A 22,368-nucleotide genomic window follows, 5' to 3' on the forward strand; every position below is an offset into this window, starting at 1 on the left:
ATCTTTCGAATATCATGACAGAAAATCCACTTCTGTTTGTCTTATGTCTGCGTAATCCTTCAGTCGTCCAGGTTTGATCCATAGTAAACACCAAAGTAAAATCTGTCAACTGCGCAAAAAGTTGTAGAAGTGAAGACGTTTCGCTGCTCGTCCAAGCCACTTCTTCATTTCTGGTCAGATTACTGCTGGACACCGCAACAGTTTGAGCGAGTAGGGCCATTAAAGGTTGAATAGGGCCATTAAAAGTGAAAAAACGTCTTCACTCCTACAACGTTTTGTCCAGTTGACAGATTTAACTTCATGTTTGTCTTATCGTTCCTGTGCCAACTTACCCATTTGACTCGACTGATTTTCATAAATGTAAAAGTGAAACACCAATTGGATCATTTGTTATTCAAACGTCTCTATGTGGTTTTGCATATGTACCTTGATGAATCCATGATGAATCCACAGCTTCAAATTGTCAAAGAACTGCCAGTAAATACTAATAAACAGCAAATTTTGAAGCACGATATATTGCTACAGAGAAATACCGCGATAAACGATAATATTTAAACCGCTTTACAATACCGATACTATAATAATAATGCAAGATGAGCCTAGTAAACCATTTTTAAACCCTTACACCGCTCAATTTTTTCCATATTACAACAAAAATAACAAAAATCTTGGCACTATTGCAAAGAAATTGTGCACACGTATATGTATCTGTCATATACTGGTGGATAAAGGCTCAATACTGAAGTCGATATAGTAATTATCACGACATCGAGCGGGTTTTTTGAAGACAACATCTGTCTGAAGACGCTTAATCCTTAACCTGAATAACACACAACTGTCTTAACACTTTGTCCGGCTCATCGTCACGTTCCCGCCCCATTCTCAGAGCGTTATCTTCTTATCTTTTGTTTCGACCTGTGACACTCTTGTCCTTATCACTGTATATTGACGGTGAAAACACAAGCGCGGTGCTGTTTGTTCTGCTTTGAAAACACACGGCTTTAGCTTTAGCTTTAGCTGCTAATTGGCCTTCAACCCCAGTAGTATTGTGTACGTCCCCCCCCCCCCCAGCGCCACAGTGCCCCGCCCCCCGCTGGGCGTCCTCACATCAGCCGCTCCCTCCTCCGCCGTAAAACATGACACGTCCAGTAACACATCCAGCGTTCAGTATTTATCGACAGACAAAGATACGGCATGAAAAAAGTTGATTTATTTCATTTTCTGTCATAACTTTGCTATTGACGTTATTCAGCCACGTTTGTCGTAAACGCAGCGGCGGATGAAGTACTCAAGTTTGTTATTTAAGTAAAAGTACAGATACAGAGGTAAAAAGTTACTCAAGTAAAAGTCAAAGTATCAAATGAAGAATCTACTTAAGTTAAAAGTATTTAAGTAGCGGCTTAAAAATGTACTTTGAGATTAAAAAGTAAAAGTATTTCACACAAGTGCTGTTAATTTGTAAAACGTAAAATTCTGCAAAATTGTTTTACGTTTTTGGACAAAAAAATAATAATAAAATGAAAAAATAAAATAAAAAATGTAATTAAATAGTAAAAAAATAATAATAAAATAATAATAATCATAATAATCATAATAATCATAATAATAGAATAGCAATGTGGGCATTAGTTAGCACTTAGTGTAAATGTGGTGATACTGATTCAAAATAATACATATTTTGGTCAACAGTAACGTGACTGTACCATAAAAATAACTCCTCAAACATATGAAAAGTACTTTTTACTTTTCAGTCCTGTTCAAAAATGTAGTGGAGTTAGAAAGTACAGATACTGCTTTCAAATGTAGTGTAGTAAAAGAAGCCGGTGTACCCAACCCCGACACGTACATATACATGAAGAAGTATGTAGTTGGAGTCACTTCGCTCTACAGATTCAAATACGTATGTGAGTCGCTTTTCTCTACCATGAACTATATTAAAAACAAACACCGCTCACGCCCGACCGCCCGCGTACAGTCCTGCGTAAAGATGAAAGTCACTTCGTACAGCCCCGATTTGCAGATGTTACACGCAGAGGTTCAGGAGCAAAAGTCCCATTAACCACGTAAATATTTATGCCGATATTTTACTAATACTGCAGTTTATACAAAGTGTAAAGGTAAAAAAGACAATATATACAGAGTTATCTTCATTGTAGATGTCAAAAAGTGTTTTCTTTTCTGTAGAAACAAGGTCCAAACGGCTCTTTGGGGGTTAAAAGTTGCCGACCCCTGATTTAAATACACTCTTTCACTCAGTCGGAAGAGAAAAACACTGTATAAATGTATTTATAAGGGACTCAATATCTCAACTTTTAATACAAGATCTCCTAAGTGAATCATTTCTAAGCTTGAATCTGTCTTAATTAACTAACGATTCGTACATTTTGAAGTCTTTTTTATGCTTTAAGGCTAATTACGTGCAGCTATCATAAAGTGTAACCCATTTCCCACATACTAACCCATTGTTATTGCAGACATCACTTCACAGTTTGGTTTAGACTTGATGGCTCTGCTCCTGGAGGCCGGACCCCCGCTGGGCCCGAGGAGGAAAGACGAACTCCGGAGGAAGTTGACCTCTGACCTTTCCTAAGAAGAGTGACAGGACCCCGACTGCCCCGTGACCTCCCGGGGTTTGGCCAATCAGTGAAGCGTGACCCGGCTGAGTGGGCAGGCTCTGTGCGCGCGGTGGGCGGGGCAGAGGAAGTGCAGTCTGTGCGATGGGCCTCCTCTTCACATTCTGCGCATACCAAGTGTCGCAGTGAGTATCAGGAGAAAGAGAGAAAGGAAATGTCAAAGAGATCTCCAATTTCAACTCGTCAAACTGTACTAATGACGGAACATGTTGTATTTACTGAAGGGATGTGTTTCACGGTGTTTTCTTCAGCAGGAAAACATCTATAAATACAAGACAGATTCATTTATATAAAACTAAACATATCGTATTTTCTGGAGTATAAGTCGCGCTTTTTTCATAGTTTGTCCAAGGGTGCGACTTATACTCAGATGCGACTTATATGTGAAATTATTCAAATATATAAAGTCACATCTTCTGTATATCTACTACTCCTGTACCATTGAAAATAAAAAAAATAAAAATCAACATTACTGTAATTTAAGAGACTAAATCAACTGTTAATATCTTACGTTAACAAACCAGACATGTGTTCAGTTCTGTCTATACTTCATGTAGCTGAATAAGTATAAATGTGTTAAATTAGCGTGATGAACAATACATTTCCTCCAAAAAATGTAAAATAAATTCCCCCCAAAAATGCGACTTATAGTCCAGTGCGACTTATATATGTTTTTTTCTTCATTATTATGCATTTTTTGGCTGGCGCGACTTATAGTCCAGAAAATACTGTATATATGGAATGTTCCGGCAGTAACAATTCCATGGAGATAAGCAGATAGCAGAGCCACCGCTGGAAAAGTTACACAGTGTACCATTATTTAAAAAAAACACATGTGAGGCTTTTAGTCTTGACGTTTCTAAAATGCCCCAGCGATAAAGATACACGTCTAATTATAAAAGCTCAAAAAACGGACAGAAATATGTTAGAATAGATGGTAAAAACAGATAATTACATTTAACAGTGGCTCTCAAACATTTCACATAGTACTACTAATAAAAACATTCAGTCTTTCATTGTACCACCAAGTTTAAAGCAAATATACAACAGGACGAGGGCAAATCCAGGTCTAAAAGTGGACTATATCATGTCACTGTAGAGAAAGTGAATAAAACGGACTCGAAATGAGGAAAAACCCACCAACTGAAGAGCGATCCGTGTCCCACCTGAAGGAGCTCACGTACCACCAGTGGAACGGGTACCGCAGTTTGAGAAACACTGAACCACATTTACTTTTTCAGTGTAGATTAACTAAAAGACAAGCGGCATCATTTTTATTTATTCTGTACGCGACTTTCAAATGTGTTTATACTCGGAACGTTCCCTTTTTACGCAGCACAAACAGTATTTTTAAGGTTAATCACAATTTGTTCTAGTTTTAAGGCTCTATAAAAACATACGTTGTTCTTTTATCGCCTGTAAAATAAAATATTCTTTCAGTTTTTTCTCACATAGTGTATCAGCGTGCATCTCTTCAGTCCCATTTTTACAATAAAATCCCATAAAAATATTAAAACTCTTTGAAGTTTTCTCCCAAATCCACATATTTTTACGCAATTACATCTTGAATCTCGAGTTTTAACAACACATTTCCTTAGACCTCATTTCGCTCAAACGTTAAAAGCCTCAGAATTAGCTGCGCACATGCAAATGGCCCACACACGCTGTTTTTATTTCACTCTGTTTTCGACTTTGATGTGCACTTTTACTATTTGTGGGGACATGCTTCATTAACTTTTCAGCTAAATGTGAAATCCCAAAGTTCTCTCAACTGTCTGGCCCGGCTGCTTATTCAGGTTTATGAGTTTTAATATGAAGACGTGTTCCTCTATTGCGGTTCTTTGGGTAAAAAAATGATGCTTGTTCGTTGCGTTTTGGGCTTGTTCGTGTTGGCACCTCCATGTCTGCCTGTATTATAAGTGTCCTCCCTGCTCTGCCTGTGTGGCGGAGGTCGGGTCCACTTCCTCCTGTGGTACTGGCTAGCATCACAGTGACCCAGACAGCAGCAGCGGAGCAGGCTAACGCTAATTACAGAGTGGATTAGACATAATATTAGCCAGCCGCTAGCCTCGGAAAACAGGAATCAGAGGCCAGATCCAGCCAGTGTGTGTCCGTGTCTTGTTTCAGGACTGTATATTTAGTTACGTGAAGCAGAGGTATGACGGAGATTGATTCAGAAATGCGGTATATTTTCCAGGGAATGCTAGATTTTCAAATTGAGATCAGTATGAAGAAGTTTAGGGATTGTTGTCTGTGTGATCCCTCAGTCGTCCAGGTCTGATCCATCGCAAAAGACGATGTTTAAAAGCCGTCAACTGGAGAAAACGTTGTAGGAGTGAAGACGTTTCGCTGCTCGTCCACTCCGTTTTTTCCGTTCTTGGGAAGGTACTGAATTTACTTTGACTTAAAACGTATTTTCAGCGACTCCACCCACCTCTTTAGCCATCTTCAGGGCATTCGGAATATGGAAAATACATGATACGGACACTAAAAATGAATTTAAGGCCCAATTAGACGTTAACGAATGTGTTTTACTGCATTATCTTTCAAACATCATGACAGAAAATCCACTTTGGTACTTCTGTTTGTCATATGTCTGTGTAATCCCTTAGTCGTCCAGGTCTGATCCATAGTACTGATTACTGGTGGACACTGCAATAGGGTGAGCGAGTAGGGACATTAAAGGTTGAATAGGACCATTAAAGGCTGAAACTGGAGACAATGTTTACGGTTTTTGACCAGAACTGCTTGGACGAGCAGCGAAACGTCTTCACTCCTGCAACTTTTTGTCCATTTGACGGATTTAAAGTTCGTCTTTTGCTATTTAAGGACTATTGTTTGCAAACACCCCCTTTTGCTAAAATCTATATGCAATTTTCTGCATAAAAAAAGTCCAAAAGTGAGTGTAATATATTCTTCTGCAGTCTGAGGTGAGTTGACATAACAAAGACTGTGTTCTACCGTGCAGCATTTCTAGCTTTAGCGGTTTGATATTTGAAAAGAACATTATGTTGCATCATTTTATACTTTTTGTTCGATACCAACACTGTATTTTCCCAGAAACTACTTCAGAATGTTGTAGTATCTTTGGTAAGGAGCTGTGAGCGCAGAAATGATCATGCTAAAACTTTAAAAACACAGAAAAGCACTTCATGGATTCGCCTAATGGAAATGTTTCTCCTTTTGGCTATAATTTTCCACAATATCTCCATGGGGAATGTTCCGAAATATGGTTTTAACTTACATTTTCCATGGAAGCATCTAGTTGGCTTTCCACATCCAGAAAGTTACAACTACAAGTCTACTCAGGTCAGAGTTTCGAGCGGCTCCCAAACGGCTCCACACACTCTACATAACGAAAGTGAATCAGATCCTACAGAAAGAATCGACTCTGAGCCTCACGCGCTTTACTTTTCCTTTTTTCTGATTCAAATTGGACATTTCATTAGTTTGTGTTTGACGTTCAGATTTTTTCAGTTGCTTTAAATTTTCAGGTCTTTTTGGTTTCTATCACTTTAAAGAAACCACATTGTACCAGAGTGGATTTAACCTGCAAACCTTTACCATCACACACTTTTAAACATTTAAACCCTTTTTTCACAGCAATATTAGCAACTCGTCAAAGAAAAAATGAACTCTTTTTATTTTATATAATGCAAAATGACCTTTGACCTACATGTCATCGGACTGAAACGACTGGGAAAATACAGTGCAGTACCTCTTCTGGTAAAAATGACATTTTAAGTCCATCATACCCTTTAATTTACCGTGTTGAGGGCCATATAAAATGATGTGGAGGGCCACATTTGACCCACGGGCCCTGAGTTTGACACATGTGATCTAGACGATGGGGTGGTGTCGTGAAGAAGAGATGGAGAAGCTGAAGAAGCTAGGAGCATGGTATATGGATGTGCGGAGGAGGGGCAAAGGAAGGACTTGAGAGGTGATTAGCTGAGAGACAAAAGTACCACAGGAAGACAAGGACGAGGACAGGAGTAAAGTGTGAGGACACTTCCTGTGACTCATGTTAAGTGCAACAGAGGGAGGGATGCGTGCTGGAAATATGGTTTGTTTTTCTGTTTCTTTACTTCAGTTTCGATCTCGATATCCAAACCCAGATAAATAAAATATAGTTTAGGGCAAAAGAGTGTGTAGATTTTTTATAGCAAAGTAAATACACACATTTGTAAAGGCAGGTGGCTCTAAATGTGACTTTCAGATTCAAGACTGTGATGTTTTCTACTCTAATATTACACTATTTTTCATCATCACAAACAGACCTAGAGTTGTGTTTTGTTTCATTCACACATGTTAAACACACAAATCCTGCATATTTAGGCTGAGTTCTTCTCGCAAACAGGAAACATCCTATTCCACCTTGTGATGTCACCTGGTAAAACAGGAAGTGCTCCGCTGTGTTTTTAAACTCCACACAACTTCACTAGAATCATATGGATCATTTCAGCCCAGCGTAACATATAGGACCTTTAATAACTCTGTCCACATAAATCAGCCTGGATTTAAACTATTTTATTTTATCAATATTATTATTAAACTGTGACTGTGAACAAACGATGCAGCTTTTATGACACTGAACTGGGGTAAAATTAGTGATCGATGCAGTACTCAAGTTTGTTACTTAAGTACATTTTATAGATTTTTCGTTGTTTTTTTTAGCCTCACATGTGCTATTTTTTATTTATTACTTTTTTCTCTTTCTTTTTTTAGCCACACATGTGCTATTTTTATTTATTTATTTTTATTTTTTTTCTTTCTTTTATTTAGCCTCACGTGTGCTATTTTTTATTTATTTTTAATTTTTTCTCTCTCTTTTTCTTTTTTTAGCCTCACATGTGCTATTTTTTATTTATTTTTAATTTTTTCTCTCTCTTTTTCTTTTTTTAGCCTCACATGTGCTATTTTTTATTTATTACTTTTTTCTCTTTTTTCCTTTTTTTAGCCTCACATGTGCTATTTTTTATTTATTACTTTTTTCTCTTTTTTTCTTTCTTTTTTTGCGCCTCACATGTGCTATTTTTATTTATCTATTTTTTTCTCTCTTTTTTCTTTCTTTTTTTAGCCTCACATGTGCTATTTTTATTTATTTATTTATTTTTTCTCTTTTTTTCTTTCTTTTATTTAGCCTCACGTGTGCTATTTTTTATTTATTTTTTATTTTTTCTCTCTCTTTTTCTTTTTTTAGCCTCACATGTGCTATTTTTATTTATTTATTTATTTATTTTTCTCTTTTTTTCTTTCTTTTTTTTCTCTTTTAGCAGGAATTTTGAGCTATGGCTATGGAGCATAACAGTGAATGAACAAAATATTAAAAATTTTTAAAAACGGACCTTTTCATAATCTTTTCAACAAGTGACACAAACAAACAAACAAACAAACAAAAACAACTAAAACTTGTCATATGCCTTTGTAGTTTTATGTTCTGATTTTAGAATTACCAAAAAAATATAAAAAATCGCATTTTATTTTTAACAGTGTTACTGTCACCAGAAATGGTTTTTTTTTTTTGCTACTAAACTGTATCTGGTGCTTTAACAGCTGTAATAATTGTCAAAAACTGAGCGTGTGCCGTCTCCAGTGGCCACTCCAATTACAAGTACTACGTGACATCACACAGAATTGTGAAAAAAACAAGGTATTTAATGGATTGAAATGGTTCCCGGTGTAAATAAGTCTTGTTTTCGGACACTGTTACCATCTGCAAACGCTTTTAAATTAATTATAGACAGGCACATATCCACTGAATAGGAAGTCTCCGTCCACCTCTGCACTATTGTTCACCATTATTCACCGCGGGGACATAATGGAACATATTAGCATCACGACAGCCTTGTTTATGTAGATGATAGTGAGGGTGATTCAGAGGGACTCGGTGCCTACAACCGCCCATGAATCACTCCCTCTGTTCTCAAGACGGCCGACGAGGTGGTCCATCTCCCTGTCGATAGCGCAGGATGTGAATCAGGGCACAGCTCAATCTGCAGGCAAAAAAAATAATAAAATAAAATAAATAAAAGAAACCACCGCGCGGCTATTTTTAAACAATACCATTCGATCAGGATCAAACCACTGGGGGCTTGGAGAGCTGAGTCAGTCGTAGTAATTACATCTCAACAATCAGATGAGGGATAAAAATAACGTGGAGAGCAGAGGCCTGTTTTAGACGCACTCAGGTGAAAAGGGACAAAGAGGTGCTCCATTCACAAAAACAAGGGTCCTTTCCTCTTCGCCGGGGCTTGTTCGGTGGAGTGTTTTCAAAAGATTTTAATGCAATATATGGAACGTGCTGCTGTTTTATATTTGGGAGCATTACGTTTGCTGTGGGGCTGATGCGTTTCTGTCGTATCTGTTCAGCGTATGCGGGTTAAGGGACTGTCGTGTTGGTGCGTAAGTGCTCTACCCACTGAGCCACGGCAGAGTAAAATGTGGTCTTTGAGTGGCATTGTCAAGTTTTTAAAGCACAGTATGAACATAAAGTGTATTATCGTTGTTAGATTTGGAATAAACTGGAGCTCCTAGTGTAGGACTAAATTACAAAAATATTACAAAAAAATATATATTACAAAAAAAATTAAAAAAATTACAAATGACTGAGAACGAAACCAGGATTAAAGTGCGTCTATGTTTATCTGTGTAATCCCTCAGTCGTCCAGAATAAACTCTGTGAACTGGACCAAACGTTGTCTCTGGTTCTTGAATTTTGATTTTAGTCCATGTCAGTCAAAGAAAAGAAAAAAAAAGTTTGAGAAGGAAGTTAAAGAAGCATTTTTTGTTTGGAAAGACAATCCAAACAAGGATCGTATTTTGGACTGGGACTGGTTGTATTAAACGGGGACGATCGGATTGGATTGATTATATTAAAGGGATGTGGCACAAACTTACCGAACTTAAATCAAAATCTAACCGAGACTGTGGTGTTTGTCGTCCGGCAGTGAGGAATGTTGGGGAGACATTTTGAGAACTTTTTAATCATTCAGGAGGTTTAATATTGTCAGTTTCCACGGCAACAGTGCAAATTATCCCTACGAACAAACTAACAAATAAAGTAAAACGTTCACTTTTATCATTATTTGTGTGACAATATTTGAAAAAAGGTAAAAATACGTCAGAATCAGGAGTCAAAATACCATAATACTGTTTTGTTTTTTTACATTTATTGGTTCTAATCAATGATTTTTTTGCTTTTTTCATTGAGTGACACAGTTATTATTATATTAAGTCTTGATTTACTTTACATAGCTCAAAATCAAGATTATTATTATTACAACGCAGGTCAAATTTAACGTTTCAGCTTTTAATTTCAATTTATTTGGAGTCACGTGTGTCTAATGTTACTTAAAGACACACTCTGTAACTTTTTTGGCAAGTTGTCCGTCAACAATTTCCATGAAGATGCTTTTGAATGTTCTGCAGAATGACATTAAACGCATCTAATAAGTAAATGACCCTAAGTTACAGTTCAGATCTGTGGAGCGGCGTTTTCAAGGTACCTTTTAGCACAAAAAAAAAGTCACGTATAGATGCAAGAAAGTTCGATTTAAAGCCATACCGTGGAACATGCGAGGTGATTCAGTAGTATCCTCACACTGAAAAGTAATTGGCCAACGCCTGATCGGAAAAGTTACATAATACAACTTTAACACAACAGGTATAAAGTAGGTTTTTATCGGTAACATTTTGAGCGCTTTTTATCATTCAGGAGGGTTATTATTGTCAATTTCCATGGCAACGGTGCAAATTATCGCTACGAACAAATCAGCAATAAACTAAAAACGTTCGTCGTCGTCATTATTTGCGTGACGATATTTGAAAAAGGCAAAAATACGTTGATTTTCGAGAATAAAATGCGTACGAAGACAAAACAGAAATAACGTAGATTCGTTTCCATGACCTTTGACCCCACTTCTAGTAAAGACGTCAGATAACCATACGCTACGTGACGCTTTTGACGGATCAGTCCCGGCCGCAGACAGGAAGAGAGTCGGAGAAAACGCTTTTCGCCTCTAGATATTCATCCACATGTTTCAAATTGACCCAAACACAATGGTCATTCTTCTGAGGACCACACAGTTAAAAGGCCAAACAGCGGTAGGCGGCAGAAGGTGGGACCCCGCGTGACGGCGTGAGGGGGGAGGGGCGTGAGGTTAGGCTACTGTTAGTGCGTCCGGTGAGTGACACTTGGATGGGGCGGGTCGGCAGGGGGGCGACGGGGGCGACGGGGGCGACGGGGGGGCGGGAGTGGAGGAATAAAGGCGTCAGGATGAGGGTGTGTGCTTCACCGCGGGGCCTTAATGATAAATATACATTTGTTTGGTGATGTAGTTGTGTGTGTACTGGATGTACTTTGTGTGGTTTGGTTTTGTTGAATCTCTTTTGGTGTATTGTGTTACCGCGACAACCAACTTATTATAACTTATTATATTTATTATGTTGTGTAAAAATGACATGTGGACTTTTAAAATGGTTATTTTGTTTCATGGAATTAAAAACTATGACGTTAGAGCCACATGAGCCACGAGGACGTCAGGGACCGGCCTGAACCAGGACTAGACCAGGACTAGACCAGGGCTGGACCAGGACTAGACCAGGACTAGACCAGGACTAGACCAGGACTAGACCAGGGCTAGACCAGGACTAGACCAGGGCTAGACCAGGACTAGACCAGGACTAGACCAGGACTAGACCAGGACTAGACCAGGGCTGGACCAGGACTAGACCAGGACTAGACCAGGGCTAGACCAGGACTAGACCAGGACTAGACCAGGACTAGACCAGGACTAGACCAGGACTAGACCAGGGCTGGACCAGGACTAGACCAGGGCTGGACCAGGACTAGACCAGGACTAGACCAGGGCTGGACCAGGACTAGACCAGGGCTGGACCAGGACTAGACCAGGACTAGACCAGGGCTGGACCAGGACTAGACCAGGACTAGACCAGCACTAGACCAGGACTAGACCAGGACTAGACCAGGACTAGACCAGGGCTGGACCAGGACTAGACCAGGACTAGACCAGGACTAGACCAGGACTAGACCAGGGCTGGACCAGGACTAGACCAGGACTAGACCAGGACTAGACCAGGACTAGACCAGGGCTGGACCAGGACTAGACCAGGGCTGGACCAGGACTAGACCAGGACTAGACCAGCACTAGACCAGGACTAGACCAGGACTAGACCAGGACTAGACCAGGACTAGACCAGGACTAGACCAGGGCTGGCCCAGGACTAGACCAGGACTAGACCAGGACTAGACCAGGACTAGACCAGCACTAGACCAGGACTAGACCAGGACTAGACCAGGGCTGGACCAGGACTAGACCAGGACTAGACCAGCACTAGACCAGGACTAGACCAGGACTAGACCAGGACTAGACCAGGACTAGACCAGGGCTGGACCAGGACTAGACCAGGACTAGACCGGCACTAGACCGGCACTAGACCGGGACTAGACCGGGACTAGACCGGGACTAGACCGGGACTAGACCAGGACTAGACCAGGACTAGACCAGGACTAGACCAGGGCTGGACCAGGACTAGACCAGGACTAGACCAGGACTAGACCAGGACTAGACCAGGACTAGACCAGGGCTGGACCAGGACTAGACCAGGACTAGACCAGGACTAGACCAGGACTGGACCAGGGCTGGACCAGGACTAGACCAGGACTAGACCAGCACTAGACCGGGACTAGACCGGGACTAGACCGGGACTAGACCGGGGCTGGACCGGGACTAGACCGGGACTAGACCGGGACTAGACCGGGACTAGACCGGGACTAGACCGGGACTAGACCGGGACTAGACCATGACTAGACCGGGACTAGACCGGGACTAAACCAGGACTAAACCAGGACTAAACCTGGACTAAACCAGGACTAGACCAGGACTAGACCAGGACTAGACCGGACCTAGACCAGGACTAGACCAGGACTAGACCGGAACTAGGCCAGGACTAGACCAGGACTAGACCAGGACTAGACCAGGACTAGACCAGGGCTGGACCAGGACTAGACCAGGACTAGACCAGGACTAGACCAGGGCTGGACCAGGACTAGACCAGGACTAGACCAGCACTAGACCAGGACTAGACCAGGACTAGACCAGGACTAGACCAGGGCTGGACCAGGACTAGACCAGGACTAGACCAGGACTAGACCAGGACTAGACCAGGGCTGGACCAGGACTAGACCAGGACTAGACCAGGGCTGGACCAGGACTAGACCAGGGCTGGACCAGGACTAGACCAGGACTAGACCAGCACTAGACCAGGACTAGACCAGGACTAGACCAGGACTAGACCAGGGCTGGCCCAGGACTAGACCAGGACTAGACCAGGGCTGGCCCAGGACTAGACCAGGACTAGACCAGGACTAGACCAGGACTAGACCAGCACTAGACCAGGACTAGACCAGGACTGGACCAGGGCTGGACCAGGACTAGACCAGGACTAGACCAGGACTAGACCAGGGCTGGACCGGGACTAGACCGGGACTAGACCGGGACTAGACCGGGACTAGACCGGGACTAGACCAGGACTAGACCAGGACTAGACCAGGACTAGACCAGGGCTGGACCAGGACTAGACCGGGACTAGACCGGGACTAGACCGGGACTAGACCGGGGCTGGACCGGGACTAGACCGGGACTAGACCGGGACTAGACCGGGACTAGACCATGACTAGACCAGGACTAGACCGGGACTAAACCAGGACTAAACCAGGACTAAACCTGGACTAGACCAGGACTAGACCAGGACTAGACCAGGACTAGACCGGACCTAGACCAGGACTAGACCGGAACTAGGCCAGGACTAGACCAGGACTAGACCAGGACTAGGCCAGGACTAGACCAGGACTAGACCAGGGCTGGACCGGGACTAGACCGGGACTAGACCAGGACTAGACCAGGGCTGGACCAGGACTAGACCAGGACTAGACCAGGACTAGACCGGAACTAGGCCAGGACTAGACCAGGACTAGACCAGGACTAGACCAGGACTAAACCGGGACTAAACCTGTACTAGACCAGGACTAGACCAGGACTAGACCAGGACTAGACCAGGCCTGAACCAGGGCTAGACCAGGGCTGGACCAGGGCTAGACCAGGACTAGACCAGGACTAAACCAGGACTAGACCAGGGCTAGACCAGGACTAAACCAGAACTAAACCAGGACTAGACCAGGACTAAACCGGGACTAGACCGGAACTAGACCGGAACTAGACCGGGACTAAACCAGAACTAAACTGGGACTAGACAAGGACTAAACCAGGACTAAACCAGAACTAAACCAGGACTAAACCAGGACTAAACCGGGACTAGACCGGGACTAGACCAGGACTAAACCAGAACTAAACTGGGACTAAACCAGGACTAGACAAGGACTAAACCAGGACTAAACCAGGACTAAACCAGGACTAAACCAGAACTAAACCAGGACTAAACCAGGACTAAACCTGGACTAGACCGGGACTAGACCAGGACTAAACCAGAACTAAACTGGGACTAAACCAGGACTAGACAAGGACTAAACCAGGACTAAACCAGGACTAAACCAGAACTAAACCAGGACTAAACCAGGACTAAACCGGAACTAGACCGGGACAGGCCTCTACTTTCCCTCTCCAGTGTGATCTTGTGTCTCCCATAGGGTCACAATGGGGCAAGTTGATGTCTTTACTGACAAAAAAAAGGTGATTTACCAAGTTTTTACTCTCAAAATAACCAATACTTTGTACTATTCTATTAATTTTTATTTCTTTATTTGTTTCCCAAGATGCTTTACACACATCGAGTCACTGTCACTTTTCTATACAATCAACTTTTCTGGTAAATTGTGGTGATGGGACTTTTGGCTCTTTTATGGGATCCGAATCTTTTGGATCAGTTCATGTCAAAGAGCCGTTCAAAACACTGGCTCTTTTTATGTTTATTTACATGAGACGCTGATGTGAGAACTCATTTAATCAACAAACTCATCACGATCATGTGTTTAAAATGGTTCAAACTGAGAGTGTGTTCACGCTTTGAAATTATGCACTGAAAATAAAATGTTGCAGGACAATAATACAAATTTTAAAACTGTTATTATGATGTTAAATATGTTTTTTTTTTGTGCATAAATCTCTTATTTTTGTCTCCTGCTCTGCTTTTGTGCTGATCCGTGTAAAAACGCAAACAAATCAGAAAGAAAAAGATTTGATTCTTTTAAAAAATGAGATCCGGATCCAGCGGTTCACATTAAAGAACCGTTCAAAAGAGCCGACTCGCTCACCAACATCACATCATCACAGAGATATTACTTCTTTGCCTGAAATGTTCCACAGTACGACATTAAACTGATCAATTTCATCATTATCACTATTATTATCTTCATTATTATCATTAAACTGATCTATTTCATCATTATTTCTTTGCCTGGAATGTCCCACAGTACGACATTAAACTGACCTATTCCAGAAGCGACAAACAGGTGTCACCCCTAAGCCAAGTTACATCTGTGGAGAGGCAAGCCCGCTCACATTAGAACGCACTTCACGGCCGTTTTTCATAGCAACAACGTCACTTAATCGGATGCTGCACTGTGGAACGATGCTTAGCGAAGCGATAACGTCTCCACGGAAACAAGCTCGTAGCAGAACCGTCGCAAGAAAAGTTACACGGTGCACCTTTAAGTAACTGTGACTCTGAAAGGGGAGGGGGGCGACGGCTACAGCGGGCGGGAGGTAGAGGCGGGACAGTGGCCGACAGGATGCGGGGCGTGCGTCTCTGCGGCTTCTTGCGTGTTGTTTCAGGTGTCCTCTGCCCCCCCTCCCTCCTCTCTCCCTCCCCCCTTCCCCCCTTCCTCCTCCTCTTGTGGGACGTCCCGTGCAGCAGGCCCTGGAGCGGCGCTGGCAGCTCATTAGGTTGATCAAAGAAGCCCGTCCTTCTTCCTCCCCCCTTCCCTCCCCCTCGGTTTTAGCACACATACTCCTCACTGTGTTTACCTGGCTAATCCCGGGCTAATCTCTGCGGCTGATAGGCAGGAAGTGAGGATCAATTAAGGAAATGAAGGTGTGGGGCTTCCTGTCGTTGATGATGATGATGATGATGACGATGATGATGAAGAGAGGGAGAGAGAGAGAGGCCCGCTGAGAAATGTCACCAGTCTGGATTATGCTAATGACTCACCTTTTGTGGACGTAAGGTTCAAAGCGGACGCCCCCGAAGCGTTTTGAAAATAAGAGCGTAGAAGCAGGTTTTGGTTTTACGTAGAAAAAAACCCAACAGATATGACACAACATCAGGAACGGGCGAAGTTTTTGACACACGGGCCACAGTGGGTTTTAAAATTTGACAGATGGGTCAGGATATATATATATGTGTATCTTACGTTAGATATTTGGGCTGTAATATGTAGCAAAGCTTGAATATACAAGGTTCTATGTACAAATTGTTTTCCAAATGCATTAATTAAATTTTTTTTTTAAGTTTTTCTGTGCTGAGAAGGACGGTCTAAAGACAGGGGGCGCTCTGGGACACTTCTCCATTTGCTTGTTAATTAATTTGCTCGTCTGTTTCTGTTTCATCGTAGATTTTCTAACTTTCCGTTGCTTAAATCAGTTCTCACGTTCAGCCCTAAGAGGCGACTGCTGTTGTGATTTTGGGCTTTACAAAAATAAATTGAACTGAACTGAAATTAATAATTAATTTATGAAACATCAGTTAAATAAACACAGCAGAAAAAAAGCTTTACTCTTACCTATTTTAATGTAATGTGGTCACGTTCAGCGGGCCGGATTAATAAACCCGATGCGCCGCGTGTGGCCCCTGGGCCGTAGTTTGCCCATCAATCAATCAATCAAATTTTATTTCTATAGCACCTTCCAACAACGAAAGCCGACCAAAGTGCAGTACAACATTAAAAACAAAATAAAAAACAAGAAACATCATACAAATAGGTGAACAAAGCACATTACACCATTAAAACAAAGAAAGTGTTAAAAGCCAAATAAGTAAATAATTAGGTTTTAATGTCTGCACTACATCTATTACACTATTACTACATGTTTTGTCTTGTAATTTTATAAATGTGAAGCTTTTATTTTGAAAACTTAATACGGTAAACTCAATTGTTTTAGTATCATCAATGCAAAATGTATTTATTTATTTGAATTAAATCTCTTTTAAGTGATTCGACCCCAGATGTACACGGGAATACTATTGATAACTTTGCATTATTTGTTCCACACTCAGAACTTATAGAACTATAGAACCACTGTGGCCTCACCTGGTCGTCCCCGCGGTCTCCCGTCCCAGCACGAGTCAGCCCCGGTCCTGCTTAGCCTCTTCACACGAGATCGGGCGTTCTTTTGGTGCAATAATATCCACTTGATCCTCCCGTCTCCATTATCCATGAATTAGGTTTAAAACAGGATCAACCACACGCAGACCTTTGCACCTTCGCCGCCCTGTGAACCGCACACCCTTAAATAACCACTTTTGCCTTGAGCCATTCGTAAAAGTGTCATCTCGCAGGAAGCCGCAGATTAAAGCCATCACCGCCTTTCACCTGTTTGTCTTCGCTAACTCCAGGAGCATTTCGGGGCTGCCATGCTAACGCTAACTTCTGTTAATGTGATCTATTTTACGCTCGACAGCTAATGAATCCGGACGAAGGCAAACCCGCACATTCTTGTTTAAAGTTTAACCATCGGCGCGAGCGGTTTTCGCCTCAGTTTTCGTGTCTTTGGAAACTATTCCCGGCCTGCCGCTGCACGCTGGAAACAGGACGAGGAGAAAGCGATTAGGATTACCGCAGAGTTAGCGTGAGCCGGGCTGTACATCATCGTAGTTTATGTCTTTAATGTGCAAGAGTGTTTGAATAAAGAGCTGTGTAAAGGCCACGCAGCGGGTTTAGTGGCATCTGATCCAAATAATAATATATTTAGAAAGGTTTTTATAAGTATAAGGTCTGACTTTTATAGCACAAACCTAATTTTAGGATCCTCCCACGGTCCTACGTCTTAAAGGGCCCATGCTACGCTATTTTCTGCTCTGTTATAATGTTGTTTCCTCATCAAAAAACATACCTGGAGTTGCGTTTTGTTTCATGTTTAACACACAAACCCTGCATAATTACGCTGGGAGTTCTTCTCTCAGACTGAAAACATGCTGTTCCACCTCGTGATGTCATCAAGTGGCAATACAGGAAGTGCTCCTCTGTGTTTTTAAGATCCATGCACCTTCACTAGAATCAATTTGGATGATTTCAGCTCTGAAATTACGAATCTATACTGAAATAAAGGTTTAAAAAAAGGAGTTGTTAAAGTGTAAACTACCACTTAGTGACATCATAAAGTGGAGCAGAGCATTTTGAGCTTTGTGTGAATAAAACAAAACACAAAGCTAGGTATGTTTTTGATGAAGTAACAGCATTATGACATGACTTAAACTTATTTTGTGTAATATAGTAATAATATGTTGCGTATATTTTTAATAATTAAACTTTTTATGAAGGATTTATGTCATAATTAGTGTTTAATTGCTCAAAAATCCATGTATTCTCACTGTCAACATGGTCTCCTCTCCATAGCTCTGACCTGTAACTTGTCCTGCTAACATCATCTGCGTGTTTCCATGGCGATAAATAAGTTTAATTTCATTCTAATTAAAGCAATAACTTGTATTTCCATGGATACACGCAGGCGACAGACCCCTCCCCCGACCCCCCGCGCTCTGCTCACTGATGGGTGTCACTCAAGGTGGAGGGCGTCCCGGGACAGTTCCAGTTCAGTCGAGCAGTGAGCAGTTGTCTCCTCATCTCCTTGTTCCCTTGTCTCCTTGTTTCCTCCACGTCACTCCTTCACTTCCACCGTGGCCTTTTGTGACCCGCTGACCCGTGACCCGCGTGACCCCAGACAGCCCCAAAGAACTTTACTCACAAAAGCTGCAACGCAATAGTTTTAGAAAGTACATTTTTTGAAGTACATTTAACATTTACTTCAATTTTTTCCAGCACTATATACAGTATTTGCTGACTGGATCTGTTATTTTTATTTTTATAGTTGTTTTTTGTTTTTTTTTTATGGTTCATGAAGGACGTTAAAGGTTCATTGTGTAACTTTTAGAACAGAGGTGATCCACTTAATTGCTTCCACAGATGTTATGAAGTAACAAGCAGTGGATTTAAACTTTTCTGTCCATGGAGGCAAACAGGTGACGCTATCAAGTCAAGTTACAGGTCAGATCTGCGAAGAGGCCACAGCAATAAAACTGAATAAAATGCAAGATAGACAAGTTTAAAACCTAATGTAGGAGATCTTTATTCACTATCAGTAGCAACGCCAGCACCTGGAGACATTGTGTTGTCCATTCAAGTCTAGTACAGTCCAGTTTGGCTATGCTGCTGTTGTAGGGAGTATTATACCTCTGATGACATAGGCAAAAATAACTAAGGGTACAGCACATTTATGCAATTTCTCTAACAACTGGTACATTTGTTTTCTTTTTACATGGCTTATGGCTTATAATAATGGCTTATAATAATTAAAACTGTTAAATATGAATAAATATGAATTCACATTTCTTGAGCAATGTAGGGAGTATTATACCTCTGATGACATAGGCAAAAATAACTAAGAATATAGCACATTTTTTTGCAATTTCTCTAACAACTGGTACATTTGTTTTCTTTTTACATGGCTTTTAATAATTAAAACAGTTAAATATTAAATAAAATTCACATTTCTTGAGCAATGTAGGGAGTATTATACCTCTGATGACATAGGCAAAAATAACTAAGAGTACAGCACATTTATGCAATTTCTCTAACAACAGGTACATTTGTTTTCTTTTTACATGGCTTATAATAATGTTTTATAATAATTAAAACTGTTAAATATGAATAAATATGAATTCACATTTCTTGAACAATGTAGGGAGTATTATACCTCTGATGACATAGGCAAAAATAACTAAGAATATAGCACATTTTTGCAATTTATCTAACAACTGGTACATTTGTTTTCTTTTTGCATGGTTTATAATACTTAAAACAGTTAAATATTAAATAAAAATCACATTTCTTGAATAATATAACGCATTGGATGTATATAGCGCCTTTCAAGACACGTAAAAGTGCATTTTCCGTTCGCTCCAGACTCGATGTTGGTCTGTTGTAGCCACAGCTGCCCTGGAATGACTAACAAAAGCCACTGGCCCCTCTGACCACACGTAATTTTCACAGTAGGCGAAAGTGGGTAAGAGTTTTGCCTCCACAGCGACAGTCAGACTCATTACCACAGAATCTAAGAGGTTATGTTTAGTATCACTTTTACTCACACGTTTACTCGTTTATTGCAAGACGGGGAAATTACAAGACCATTACCACCGAAGGCTAAAAATAAACACTGATAGATGCTGTGACTGATAAAGTAAAGGTGGTTATGCCGCCTCGTTAAAGTCTGATCTCTGCAGCTCTCAGAAAATAAGCAAGACTGATCCTGGTTAGTACTTAGACAGGAGACTGCAGGGAATACCACTACGGCAAAAACTGCAGTTGTGTCCTTAGGCAAGACACTTCACCCACATTGTCGAGTATGAATGTGGTGTGTGTGTGTGAGTGAGTGTGTTGACGGTGGTCGGAGGAGGGCGATGGCGCTTCTTCCATCAGTCTGCGCCAGGGCAGCTGTGGCTACTATAGTTTCTTACCACTATCAAAAGTAGAGTGAATAAATAATGCACTGTAAAGTTCAGAGCTTTGGGTGTTTTGAAAGGCGCTGTGTAAATTAATTTAAGGAGAAGTACGAAATCCTGACCTGTCATTTATTACCACATGGTCTGATTTTTTTTTTTTTACATTACAGTTGTTGGTTTTTAATTATTATTATTTATTTATTTTATTTTATTATTATTTTTTTTTTTTTTTTACACATTACAGTTTTTGTTTTTTTTCCAGAATATCCATTTAATAAAAAATATTTGTTATAGATTATTCTTAACCATCAAATTTGGGAAAAACAAAAGCAAACGACTCGATTTGAAGCATGTGAGATATAAAATGCTTTCTATTTAGCATTTTAATTTGTACATTTTGTCGTTGTTTTGTGCTTTTTTCAATCTAAAGTAATGATTAAATAAAATAAATCCAGTTGAAATGTCTTATGATAACACACTACATTACATAAGACACTGTGCTCCTCTGATTTTATTTGTCAGCATCAAAAACTGGAGTACTGGAGTATAAGTCGCACTGGAGTATAAGTTGCACTGGAGTATAAGTCGCACTGGAGTATAAATCGCTCTGGAGTATAAGTCGCACGAGCCAAAAAATACATAATAATGAAAAAAAAACATATATTTCACATATAAGTCACATCTGAGTATAAGTCGGACCCCCGGACAAACTATGAAAAAAAAAGTGCGACTTATATTCCAGAAAATACGGTAATTAGTCGCTACGATGAGTTTACAAGCGTTTTTCTCAACTCACAGAAACCAGCACAGACTTTTGCTGTGATGGTAAAGCTAACAACAACTAGCATGATGATAAACTAGCACTTCCTGATTATTATTTTGACCTCTAGAGCTGCTTAAAAAGTACTGGGGCAAGACAAATGTAGCTAAAAACCACGGCAGGGTGGAAAAAATCAGGTACATATAACTTTTTAGCCACATAATCTTTGAAGGAGACACATATATATACACTGTTATGAGCTTTTAAGAGCCCGTCGCATAAAGCGCAGTCCCTCCTGTTAGCATCTGAGCTCTCTTGTCACTGTATTTGTGCATGGGTCAGTCCGTAACTCAGTCCCAGCCGTGGTCCAGGGCACATCGTGTACAGTTACTCACCTCCCTCACAGGAAGCGGAGACAGGACATCACCCCCATCATCCCCGGGGACGTCCAGAGACAGGAGGGAGAGAGAAAAGAGGGAGAGAGAAAAGAGGGGAAGAGTGGGGGAGACAGGGTACATGGATATGTGAATGCTACGGAGGTGTGAGGTTGAAAATAGATGTTTGATAAGTGTGACAATATGGCGGAAGGAAATATATTTAGTCCTATGTTGTAACTGTTCAGGTCAGTCCGTGGAGAATCTGGAACAAGCCGATGAAGTAAGAGTCGGGGTTATATTTTAAAACGGAGTACGAGCGCAGGAATCCAGGAATTTAAAATGCAAAAGTTGTATTTTACAGCACAGCGTCGCAGTTGGTACTTTCCTTTTCTGTTTGCATGGCGTATTCAAATTAGAACAGTTAAATATTAAATAGAATTCACTTTTTTTGTATAACTTATATTTTATTACTTTCAAAAGACATTAAAATAAAACAATGAACAGTCGGTCAGCTGTCATTTAAACACAATTTCCGTTTTTCCCAGTGTTCTTCTTATGTGTAAGTCTTTCGATACAAGCGAATTTCTTCTATGATGTCCTTCCAGTTGCGAAGCGTAGGGGGCGTCTTCCTTATATCATTTGCGTGTAATGGGTTTTTTTGATGCCGCCAATAACATCTGGATTAAATAATAGTCCTTTTTTGGGATGTGTGCGTCAAAACACATTGTTATGCATGTTCTTGGTCGTGCGTACCCAAATATTTTCCCCATTTTTTTGCCCAAAGTTTCCCAAAATTGTGACACTTTGCTGCACTGGCAAAACAAATGATTCTCCCCACATTGTCTCCAACATGATCCACAGATAGTGATGCTTTTTAAAATTTTTGGTGTGATGGTTCTCCAAT

Source organism: Periophthalmus magnuspinnatus, chromosome 14 (genome assembly GCF_009829125.3).
Source record: "Periophthalmus magnuspinnatus isolate fPerMag1 chromosome 14, fPerMag1.2.pri, whole genome shotgun sequence".
In the NCBI taxonomy this organism is placed as follows: domain Eukaryota; kingdom Metazoa; phylum Chordata; class Actinopteri; order Gobiiformes; family Gobiidae; genus Periophthalmus; species Periophthalmus magnuspinnatus.